Source organism: Pongo abelii, chromosome 12 (genome assembly GCF_028885655.2).
Source record: "Pongo abelii isolate AG06213 chromosome 12, NHGRI_mPonAbe1-v2.0_pri, whole genome shotgun sequence".
Lineage (NCBI taxonomy): Eukaryota > Metazoa > Chordata > Mammalia > Primates > Hominidae > Pongo > Pongo abelii.
In genome coordinates, this window is record NC_071997.2 from 44,130,645 (window position 1) to 44,143,843 (window position 13,199).

At 38.2% G+C, this 13,199-nt stretch overlaps 1 long non-coding RNA gene and 1 pseudogene across 1 annotated transcript; one reads left to right on the plus strand and one right to left on the minus strand.

Moving 5' to 3' along the window:
• Nucleotides 1-462: 462 nt before the first annotated feature.
• On the plus strand, nt 463-1,336 carry LOC129047221 (immunoglobulin kappa variable 1-9-like; annotated as a pseudogene).
• A 2,160-nt stretch (nt 1,337-3,496) lies between these two features.
• Nucleotides 3,497-12,709, minus strand: LOC112132042 (uncharacterized). The gene is made up of 3 exons (XR_002913879.2): nt 12,502-12,709; nt 7,880-8,014; nt 3,497-4,532 (listed from the first exon to the last, which is right to left on the minus strand). It is a non-coding gene; the product is annotated as an uncharacterized LOC112132042 (long non-coding RNA).
• Between the last annotated feature and the right edge of the window lie 490 nt (nt 12,710-13,199).

Consider the following 13,199-nt stretch of genomic DNA (forward strand, 5'->3'; position numbering starts at 1 on the left):
TGTTGCAAGTATAGGACAAAGTACCCCCTTCCCTAACCGGAATCATGTGAGAGCCATTTGAAGACCTGAGAATTGTACCGTCTAACATTTACTATGTGTTTCCTACAAATGAAATATTCCCCTAAATAATCCCCATACACCAATAAAATACATTTCTCCATCGATTCCTGAGGAATATTTCAAATTGTCAGAAAATACCTAAAAAATGTTTCTCATAACCGAATAGTCCCCAGTAGAAACACATTCTCTGCAGACAAATTTGTGCTACCCTGATCTTACCTGGGACACCTGGGGACACTGAACCAGTGCTGAGTTACTGAGATAAGCCAGCCCTGCAGTTTTGCTGAATCTGCCCCGCCCCCTGCTCATTTGCATGTTCCCAGAGCACATCCTCCTGCCCTGAAGACATCTTAATAGGCTGGTCACACTTCATGCAGAAGTCAGACCCAGTCAGGACACAGCATGGACAAGAGGGTCCCCGCTCAGCTCCTGGGGCTGCTGCTGCTCTGGCTCCCAGGTGAGGATGGAGAACACTAGCAGTTTACTCAGCCCAGGGTGCTCAGTACTACATGGCTATTCAGAGTTCTCTTACTACATGATTAATTGTGTGGAATTTGTTTTTATGTTTTGTTTTTATGTTTTATGTTTCCAATCCCAGGTGCCAGATGTGACATCCAGATGACCCAGTCTCCATCTTCCCTGTCTGCATCTGTAGGAGACAGAGTCACCATCACTTGCCGAGCCAGTCAGGGCATTAGTGATGATTTAGCTTGGCATCAGCAGAAACCGGGGAAAGCCCCTAAGCTCCTGATCTATGCTGCATCCAGTTTGCAAAGTGGGGTCCCATCAAGGTTCAGCGGCAGTGAATCTGGGACAGAATTCACTCTCACCATCAGCAGCCTGCGCCTGAAGATTTTGCAACTTATTACTGTCAACAGTATAATAGTTACCCTCCCACAGTGTTACACACCTGAACAAAAACCCCCAGGGAAGCAGATGTGTGAGGCTGGGCTGCCCCAGATGCTCCTCCTGATGCCTCCATCGCCTGAGAGTGTTCCTCAATGCAGCCACACTCTGATGGTGTTGGTAGATGGGGACATGAAGTCACCTCTGCACCCTAATTCGTTTCTCTTTCTCAGCCCCAACTGCACACACATAGCAATGACTCTCCTGATTTAATAAAAACAGAGATCATGACACCTGAGGAGTCTAGTTTATGGCTTCAGTTGGACTTCATATAACAAAGAAAAAGACACTATGGATATTCAAAGCAGGAATTGTCTTAATACAGAGAATTAGAGTAAACTACTGAAGTCTAAATAAAATGTAGAGATGAGTCTCTAAATGTAATGTTTTATTTGCAAAGAAGTATTTGCCAAATGGGGCATACAGGAAAACTCAGTGGTCTTCAATATGTTGGAAGAACAAAGAGAAAGTTAGCATTTTATGAAACAGGGAAAACGTTACCTATGGCTCTTTGAGAAAGTTCATTGGCACTAGGAAGGTTTGGGAGCTGGCAAGCTCAGACTGGTAACCAATGGTGGACAAAGTGAATCCTAGAATTATATCAAGTTATCTCAGAAGTTGTTGATAAATTTGATTTCAGGTTGCAATGAGCCAAAGCAGTGAAGCTTGCAGAGAATTTTGTTACTGAAATGCCAGGGATTCGGTGTAGATCCCGCAGCTCACCACACAGAAAGCCAATCACTAAGACAACAAGCATTGCCAAGGAACAGGCTGTAATCAGGTGATGCAGCCGAGGAGATGGGACACCATTCTCAAATGTATCTCCCTGACCAACTGAAATTAGGGATTTATACAGCAGGGAAGAAATGTGGGAAAACAGGAATTAGGGAGGGGTAAGGAAGATGATTTGGTCAACAGGAAGCAGGAGGTCAGTTAGGCAATCATAATGGATGAAGATTTTGATGTCTTACTGTCCTGATTCAGTGATATGTAAGTTTCAGCTCCTCAATATTATCTGGGAGGCCTAATGGTTGGTTTCCTGAAAAAAGAACTAAGGTAAGACAAATGAAACTATCTTGAGTTTAAGACTGGGGGAGTCAATTTCTGTTTATTAACAAAACCATAAACATTAGTTCCATGGAATAATAGGGCCTATTTCAATTGCATTCTAGAAACAATATTTTGCACCCTAAGTGCCTTTCCCTCCTGGTTTCTTGGCTCTGTTGGGTATGACAAGAATAACCCAATTCCTACTATTAACATTCACACTACAACCTTTCAATGCCAAGTATATAGTAGTCATGAAAGCTGGTATTAGAAGCAGGATTCTCTGGTGCTCCCCCAGAAAACAGAATGCATCTTCCCCTGCAGTACAGGCTATCTAACCATGTGGTCCTCAGTCCTGTTTGGAAACTTAAGGGCAGGGGTGCTGGTGCTCTCAGCTTCCTACAGCATCTTTCCAGGTGTTTCTCATCTCTGTCCCTGTGTCTGTCTTAGGTATCAGTGGAGGATATTGAGTCATCCTTTTCTGACTTCCAAATCTCATGGGAGGCCCTCTTATTGGGCAACTCTATAGGACACAAGAGAGGTAAAAAGGGATATTTACATATGTTAAAATGATTTTTCCCCCACTGAGGCCATTTAAAAAATTATATTTAAAGCCATATGTTGAAAACTCATCCAGCTTTATTTTATTAATGCAAATTTACATTAGCAAATATTTTCAGGATTGTAAATTTGAAAGCTTAATTATTTGTCCATGGAATGATCAAACATCTCTATATTTAAATGGAGTAAACATTTTCTTGAAAATGTGTACTCACTGAAATAAAGGAATATATTTAAAATGTGTGAAGCTATGTTAGAAATTATTGGACTTAAATTCAACTGTGCAGTTTGGTTTAGGATGTTGTTCACTCCTGTGACCTGTCACAAGAATCTTGTGTCATGTGTAGTCACTGCTGTTTAGCCTTGTCCTCAGACAATTGATACCTGTAGGCTAAAGACAAGCTCAGTGCCCTACAGAGGAACCACTCAGCTGAGCCCTTCCTTAATCAGCCAGATCATTGTGAACATGAGCATCCATGAACATGAAAACAAGTATTTTTACTGTTATCAGCCACTGAGTCGTGTATTTAACCAGTTATTAATCATTAATGCATAAATGCTTACTGATACAGCATTTACACCTCTACCTATATATACACACATGTATTTTTTCTTAAATTGGAGGTATAAATATGAATAGTAATCAAATTATGAAGTAATTATGAGAAAATTAAAGACAAAATTAATACTAATTAGTATTTCCATAAACAATTACAATTCACCTTATTTATGGAAAAATGTGCATATATGTATATAAGATACATAGAAGTGAATATACATTTATTTGATAAAATGTTGGCTACAAATATATATAGTAATCATATTTAAGTACATTTATTATTTTATATATGCAATATATACATATTTACGAAATTATTATCTAAATTATACACATTTAAATAATTGTTGTTCATTCCATAAAAAATGCTATTCTGGACCACATATAGTTCATACTCTTACTAAAGAAAATTTCTTTTTAGCCTTTATTTTTAAAATGTTACCAAATGGTTGTCCTTACCTAAAATAATTTTCCAACCCAGTAGAGCTCCAAGGGTAGGACTAGGGTAAATTTTGACTAATGTTGGATATTAACCATAGCATCCTATGAAAGTCTCCATTATGTTCATGCCCACAGTGATAATATGCCAAATAGAGTTCTCATAACAATAGATGCTGGATGGAGTCACATCAGTGCCATTGTCAAGGAAGCCCTGGAAATGTAAAAATCCTAATCATGTGTAAACTGCAAGGCCTACATCTGATGATCACATTGCCAAGAGAACAGCCATTTAATAATATTGGTTGTTGGTTTTGACAGATCATCAGGCCTTAAAAGAAATGCAACAGGATGATTGCAGACAAAGTCATTCTGGAAGAGCTATGACTACACATTTCAAAAATGAGCCATAATAGAAAAAAGAAAAAAAGCTTTCCAAGTGAATATTAATCAAACTATCATTATAAAGCATGGGGCTTTTAATAATGAGGAAGATTCAACACATGGACTTTAGTCAGTCACCTTTCCCAGCTTTCCCAGGTGGACTCATGAACCAATGTTATGGAGGTCCCCGTGAAGACTCAATAATATGAGTTTCAACTAACTGAGATGTACAGGGCTGCTGGCTCTTCTGAACACCTAATTTGCCAAGAAGAATGTCCTCTCCTAAACCCCTAACATTATACCACACATCAGGGCTCAGACTAACATGTGGTGTCAGGTGATTCTAGTGGACCTCATGTAACATGAGGAGGGTGGTGATTATTTTCCTATATATGAATTTTCCTTTCTTTTTGGTTATGTTTCTGCATAAAATATTATTTAAAGATTTTCCAAGTGCTTTTATTAGAGTCAGGAATTCTTCCATAATATGGCTCTGGATCAAGAAACTTATTGACTTCAAGAAAAGTGAAGCAAAGTGTAGCTCATGGTCTTGTCATGTGCACTGGTGCAGCTTTCCCTATAGACAAGGAAAAACCCATTATTAGTCAAGCAAAGCTGGCATACAAACCCTTGTGCTATTGAATTGCTATGCTGTCAGATGTGGTGGAGGATCTGAAACACTAACCGTGAATGGTGCTGTTACTCCCATAAACAGAATACGTATATCCTGAAAATAAGCTGTAGACTCATCATTGTTATGCCAACTGAACAGCTAGAAATACTCTATTTCTATTTTCTCAGAGCTGGGGCTTACTGGTTGATGATTCTTAATCCAAAGAGTTGACATGACAATTATACCATTAAATTGGAAGAAATAATATGATAAGCATGTGACCATTTAGAGTTAATACAATACGGGATAAGTGGTCAACACAGGGCGTTAGGGTGTGTGCTGGGGCCATAGATCTAGCCCACACAAAGCAAGAGCCAATAGAATTGATTTTACATAGTTTAGAGAGGAAGTACAGAAAATATGGACCCTAGGGGACCTTCTGGAATGTTTCTGTTTATTGCCATTTCCACTGGTAAAACTCAGAGAAGATTTCAACAGTCATCAGGATGAAGTTCTAGGGATCACAGTCATGTGAAGCATTCCCTGCACTTGGATGGCCAGTGAGGCGAAGGGAAGATGAAATGTATAGTGGGATATGGAGAGGTAAACACCAAGGACAGCCTCCTGGTCAGCTTAAATGTTGAAAAGTGTATTTATTTTTTCTCTATAGTTTTATCACTGAATCAGTTGGATCTGAGAAAAGCCGTTATGTCTGGTTAGGCAGAAAGGTGTTTACTATCATGAATGAAATGGATTGAAAACATTTGGGGAAACCAGAGTGGCAGCTCAGGCAACTCCAAGTACTCCTTTTCCTATTCCTTGACCCTTACCATCCCCGTTTTTTCTACAGTGAAGGAAGATACTCTCATTTTGATAGAAACCTAGCAAGTGAAGATATTGTGCCCACAGGACTATGCTGCCTGGCTGTGACCCAGACCAGGAAAATGACCACATTTGAGTGAGATCAGGCATTTCCTCTCCCTCGTCTCAGTCCAAAACCACTCTGTAGTAACATATCTGATGGGCAGCTAGAGAAAGGGGTCAGATCTCTAGTAGCTGATAGCAGAGCTGCTGTCCTTCCAGGGGCAGTAGTGCGAAGAGCTGGTCTATTTTCTGCAGGAGACAGCTTGAATGTGGAGTCTCAGGCAGCAGGAGCTCCTCCCCAGCCTGCACCAGCAGTGCCATTCCTGGAATTGTTCTAGAGGCTTTGCCTGGAGCCTGTTCCTTAAGGCTTTTCAACAATTTGCAAGGAATTTAATATCATCTAGTAAATCCTTTTATGCTTCATGGATTTGACATTTGCAACAGGGAATATACACAGCCCACAGGGATATAATTCACAGCCTCCTTTTTTCTTGCTAAATATAATGCTTTCCAGGTGGACCTGCCAGAGGAAGCCAATGTGAACAACAATCCATGTCACCAAAATGCAAGACAAATAAGCTTGGGAAAGCCACTGGGTTCTCACCTAGCTGCACTGTGCCCTGTTACAAAATGGGAGAGTGTAAAACTCTTAGCTCCACCATCAGAGAGATGGTGAAGTGTGACCTTCTCAGCATAGTAAGTCAGTATTTATAGACATTCAAATACTAACACGTTTAACACCAAAATACAGGCAAAAGTAGAAGAGAAGATAAATTGGACTATGTAAAAATTTAAAATGTACACCAAATGACATAATCAACACAATGAAAATGCCACATGTGGAATAGAAGAAAATATTTGTAAATCATACCTGATTTGGGTTAATAATATCTATTATATAAAAATAATATCTATTATACACATAACAGATATATAATAAGAATATCTATTATATAAATAACAGATATATAAAAAGAATATCTGTTATATAAATAACAGATATATAAAAAGAATATCTGTTATAAAAATAACAGATATATAATCAGAATATCTGTTATATAAATAACAGATATATAATAAGAATATCTGTTATAAAAATAACAGATATATAATAAGAATATCTATTATACAAATAACAGATATATAATAATATCTATTATATAAATAATAGTTATATAATAATAATATCTATTATATAAACAATAGATCTATAATAATAATATCTATTTTATAGATAATAGATATGTAATATCTATTTTATAGATAATAGATATGTAATATCTAGTATATAGATAATAGATATATAATAATATCTGGTATATAGATAATAGATATATAATAATATCTGGTATATAGATAATAGATATATAATAATATCTGGTATATAGATAATAGATATATAATAATATCTGGTATATAGATAATAGATATATAATAATATCTGGTATATAGATAATAGATATATAATAATATCTGGTATATAGATAATAGATAATAGTAATAATATCTGGTATATAGATAATAGATAATAGTAATAATATCTGGTATCTAGATAATAGATAATAGTAATAATATCTGGTATCTAGATAATAGATAATAGTAATAATATCTGGTATCTAGATAATAGATAATAGTAATAATATCTGGTATCTAGATAATAGATAATAGTAATAATATCTGGTATCTAGATAATAGATAATAGTAATAATATCTGGTATCTAGATAATAGATAATAGTAATAATATCTGGTATCTAGATAATAGATAATAGTAATAATATCTGGTATCTAGATAATAGATAATAGTAATAATATCTGGTATCTAGATAATAGATAATAGTAATAATATCTAGTATCTAGATAACAGATAATAGTAATATCTAGTATATAGATAATAGATATATAATAATAATATCTATTATATAGATATATAATAATAATATCTATTATATAGATATATAATAATAATATCTATTATATAGATATATAATAATAATATCTATTATATAGATATATAATAATAATATCCATTATATAGATAATAGATATATAGTAATAATATCCATTATATAGATAATAGATATATAGTAATAATATCCATTACATAGATAATAGATATATAGTAATAATATCCATTACATAGATAATAGATATTAGTAATAATATCCATTACATAGATAATAGATATATAGTAATAATATCCATTACATAGATAATAGATATATAGTAATAATATCTATTACATAGATAATAGATATATAGTAATAATACCTATTATATAAAAATAAGTCCTACATGTCAATATTAAAATAAAATACGTGATTAAAAATGAGGGAAGTACATGAATAGACATTTCTCTAAACAAGATTCTTTAGGGCTAATTAGCTAAGTAACACAGGAAACGATGCTTAATATTATTAACCCTTAGAAAAATAAAAACAAAACCCACCTCACACCTATTATGATGTTTTTTTCCAACAGAGAATGACCAGTCTTGGTGAGAATTTAGGGAACTGGAATTCCTGTGGATATTATCGTGGTGATGTAAATGGCCCACCTGCTGCGGGAAGCCATATGACGATTCCTTGAAGAATTAAAAATAGAAATACTATATAATTCAGCAATTCTGCTTTTGGACATATACCCAAGTAATTGAAAACATTAACTTAAGGAGATATTTGTATACCCACATTCAGAACTGAATTATTTACAATAGCCAAAATGTAGAAGCAACTCAAATATTCATAAAGGAGGGAACTCGTAATCCAAATGTGGTATATACATACAATAGCATATTGTAACTTTAAAAAGGGAAATTAGCTTTAAAAAGAGAAATTCTGACATATACTACAACATGGATGAAACTACAGGACATTACACTAAGCGAAATAAGCCATTCACAAAAATATTACCAAGTTATGATTTCACTACGCTATTTACAGAAGAGGTTCCATTTTGTCTTGAATCAACCTAGTCCCCGTCCCTTTCTTGCTTGTAGTTTTCAAGAATAACTGTAGAATGTTCTGGAAATGTAACAGTCTGAGATAAAGCAAGGTTGGTGAGAAAAACATTGGCCAGACACAGCAAGATTGACTCCATTTCTGTTCCTCCAACACTCTAGCCCAGTGTGTCATGTGATTCTAAGACATAAAACCCAGGGTGGGCTGCGTTCCAGGGTCCCTCAGCTGCAGTCCTTGTGGGGTATGCACAGTCTAGAGTCAATCAGACCCAGGCAGCTTTGTGCTCTCTGTGGCTGACTCTGTAAGTAGTAATCCACTTCATGTAATTGGTTGTGCATGGGTGTTCTGTCTCACTAGATTTGAGTAAGTTGACAACCAGTGCACGGCAAATATTCTTGGCAAAACTGATGCAGTGAGAAGGTTGGATTTGAGGGATCCATGGCTTATGGTGAAGTTAGAGGAAAAATACTTTCCAGTACCTGACCCAGCACAGAGACATCAGCCTGGGGATGCAAGGCCTGGACATGCAGATGGATGTTTAATGCAGAGGAAGAATAAACGGGACGTTTGTCCTCCCCCCCCATTAATATGGATCAGCTGGCTGACTGAATTGAGACAGAGAGAAAAGAATGTGGAAATAGGAATGGGGTTCACAATTTCCTAGTTGTTAGACACATATGATTGCTCATGCCTGGGGCCAGATAGCTCAGGACATGGGTACTCAAACGGACCCTGAGTCACCCAAGAGGAAGCAGGAAAGATATTCTCAGTGGTCTTTGAAGTATCTGAGAAGAAACCAAAAGGAACAACAAGGGCCTTCACAGAAAAGGAGGCTCACTCTCTAAAGAAGAGACATGGAAAACGGCCAGGGAAGTCTTACGCAGCCAGTTGGTGTGTTTGTGTGATTAAGCCACATTGCAGACCCAAATGTCTTTGTCTGAATGGCACAACTAGGAATAGGGCCAAGGTCTCCACCAGAGGCTAGTGGCCCTATATTTCTGTCAAGATAAAAGGAGAAAAGAAAGGAATTAAGACTTTACTGGGATTTTTGTATGAAGGAATCCACATGACAATATTTCCAGGTCCCCTCAGAGAAACTTAAACTGATGACATCAGAAGGTTTCAGGACAAATGCAGAGCCCATGGTGAGTATGTGCTTGTGTGCTGATCTGCATGTAGACCATTCCCTTTGGGCCATGTTGGGTGCTAGTGACCACGGTTCTCACTGCAGAGTGCAACAGAGGTACTGACATCTTGCTGCTGTGCCACACAACATCACTGCTGCCTGAGGGGCTATCTGCACTCATAGGTAAGTATTCAAGGCATGACAGTGAGGCATATCCACTCCTGCCTGCCACCTAAGCTTCTCAAGTCCCAGAGCATTATTCAGCCAAAGCAGGACTGCATATTAAATGAAGAGCAGGACACTACCTAGTTAATTTAATAGTTGCTACAAAAAGATTAAAATGTCACAACCTGCCCTGTCATGATGGAACGACCCAGTTAGGCACACCAAAAATATACCGGGGGCATGAGGGTCATGGAGACTAATGATGGACTGTTGAACACTGAATGCCAAGGCCACCTAAACAGGAAACCAAGCAAGTATCCCAGATATAGTTAACCATTGATGGCCCTGGTGGCACCCACTAATAAAAAGGAGACCCAAAAGCTGGTAGGCCTCTGTGGGTACTGGGAGCAGTATAAACCTTGCCTGGGTGTTCTTTTGGTCACCTTAGTCAAAATCATGAACAAAGTTGCCATCCTTGAACAGAGCCCTTTGCAATGGTAGCCTTGGAATCTGTTCAACAAGGCATGTCTGAGGCACTTCTTTAAGACCTTTAGTTCCTGCTTGCTCAATGGAAATCCAGGTGTCCACTATTTCTATGCATGCTGACTGGAGTCTGTGGCAATGCAAAATTGTCACTGGGTGCACCAGACTCAGATTTTGGACACAAAAGTTTCCTGAAGCAGCCACCAGTTGTGCCTCTTTTGAATGGCAACTCCTCGCTTGCTGTAGGAAAATGACAGTGGCTGAATATCTCAGAGCCAGAGCACCAGGTGTGACACTGCTACCTTAACTACAGATTCTCACTTCAGTGCCTACAAACACAATTAATAAAACTGGACAGGCCCAACAGATCCAAAACACTAAATGGAAATGATACAGTCAGAATCAGCCCTAACCAGAATCCCACAGGACCCATGTGCCCCATGAACAAATGGCAAGCTTGCTAGAAGGGAATAAATGACCCATAGGGGACAATTTAGTTTCCCCTTTGGTAACATAGAGCCAAAGACTCAGAGACATGCCTATGTCAGTATGGCATGGGGCCCTGATGATTGTACAAAACACATGCCAGTGGGTCCACTGGGTGCGGCCACCATCTAGCCAGTGGATGGCATCTTTTGACTGACACTGAACATGGCCATTCTGCCCAATGGGACAAACTACATGCAATGATAGTAGCCATACAGGCTGCCCCTAACACTATATTTTGCTCCATTTCCACTAAATCATGGACCATTGCCAACAACCCAACTGTCTGGTCAGGAAAATAGCAACTGAGTGACTGAACTATTAAAGGATCCCCTGTGCAGGGAAAAGGACTATGGCCACAATTTGCTTCCTGGACAGCTAAATATATGTCACTCTATTAGATACTGGGGCTACCATGGCCACCCTTGATAGGAATTTATATCCTGTTTTTGGATATTCCATGAGAGTTCACTCTGATCAAGAAACAGCCTCACTGCACAATCAACATGACAATGGGTACATTCTTCTGGAGCATAATGGACATTCCATGCAATTACCAACCCCGAACACTGCCCACTGTGCCTGGATAAACACCTCAGGTATCCTAGAAATACAAGTGGAGGTGATGCTGAAACAGGCGCAATGGCTGCAGACAATGGGGCATCTGAAAGATCCCCCTTTCACCTCTTTAGCCTCTTACTTTCTTGATCATGGGATCCTGGACTATGTAACTGCTTTGGGGGTCTTATCTTCCTGCCAGTGGTAGTAGCTTTCTTTGGCCCAATGAAATGTACTCTCATTATGGCTTAACAATCTGCACTGAGATTGCGTAACTCAAGGTGCGTCATCAATCTGAAAAGATAAACCTCCGCCTCCAGTTCGGAGGAAGTTGGTGGGCATATGAAATATGCTAGTTTTGCTAAGGGGGATGTCTAGGTGATGGGGTAACTGCAAGACAGCTCTCCAATGACCGTGGACTGACTTAGTTCTCTCCACTTTCTTGCATATTTTATGAGTTCTCAAGAATAATTGTAGAATGTGCTGGAATTGTAATATCCTGAGATAGAGAAGAACCGGACAGAACAATCTACCTGTGCTCTATAGGAATTTCCAGTAGAATAGAATGTCCTTTAGCACGTTAACCCTGTGTGTCTTGTTACCCCAGGATATAAAACCCAGAGTGGCTGTTTTCCCTGGTTCCTGAGCTGTGGTGCAAGGGGGGTACACACAGCCAACTCCATCAGCTCTGCATAGCTTTCCTGTGCCTTGAGGGACTGACCTATAATAAGTCTAAGACTTTTGTGTTCCCTTGCTGCTTATCTGTAAATAATAAACCCACTTCATGTAACTTGCTGTGTGGGGGTGTTCTGTTCCCCACACTCAAGTATGTTGGTAACCAGTGCTCGGTGAACCTGCTTCGAAGATGTCATTGACGTTGAGACAGAGCTGGAATGGTGGTTGCTGGCGGTAGGGATAGAGAAAATCAGGGGAGTATTGTTTAAGGGGTATAGATATTAATCTTTATAAGATGAAAAGATTTCTGGGGATTATATCAGTAATAATAGGAGAACATGTGAATATACTTAATGCCACTACACTGCACTCTTAAGTATGGTTAAGATAGACAATTTTATGTTCTCTGTATTTACTACAAATAATTAACATCTTTATTATCATATTGCTAGCTCAGAAGACACTGCTTTATTTCCTAATTTTCTTAGTAAATGTTCATAAATAATCACTTTGTAATGCCATTGTTCACAAAGTGTGTGTGTGTGTGTGTGTGTGTGTGTTTTGTAGACATGTGGTCTCCCTATCTTGCCCAGACTGGCATCAAATTCTTGGTCTTACCTGATCCTTCCTCCTCAGTCTCTCAAAGTGCTGAAATTACAGGTGTGATCCCAATCACCTGGCGATAAGAAACAATTTATAAGACATTTCATAGGGGACTTCTTCAAAACATATACTCCATTGCAGCCACCTCCAAAGCCAATCTTCTAAGCCATGTTTCTGTACACAAGTGCACTTCTCCCTGTGTGATGTCACATCCCCTCAGCATGAAGTCACACAGACACATAGGAGAACAAGGCAAGGAGTCAACCCAACTTTATGAGTGGAAATCACTGCAAAGATCTGGCATTAATAGGGTTTAGGTGTTGCAGCACTTCTCCACTGCTGCACACCCTCTGATTTCTCTTCCTGGATTGTTTTCTTCACTGTTTTCTAACATTTAATGCTAAAGCTGTGATTAGAAGGTTTTTATCCTGAGTCTAGTTGAATGCTATTTCACTCAAAATGTATTGCCTTAAGGAATATAAAAATAAATATTGAATAATGCCTGTTACTACTACCAACAGTTCCTTTATATCTCCTGTTATCATCCTAAATATCATGACTTAGGGAAAGTGTTTAAAAGGGGGTTTAGACAATATTGATCCTGTTTTCAATATCCTGATACAAGTCAAGCATCCACAAAAGTCAAGAAAATTGTAAGGAAAACATGACTTAATGATCATTAGCCATTCTGGTCACTGCTGAGTGATGATTAA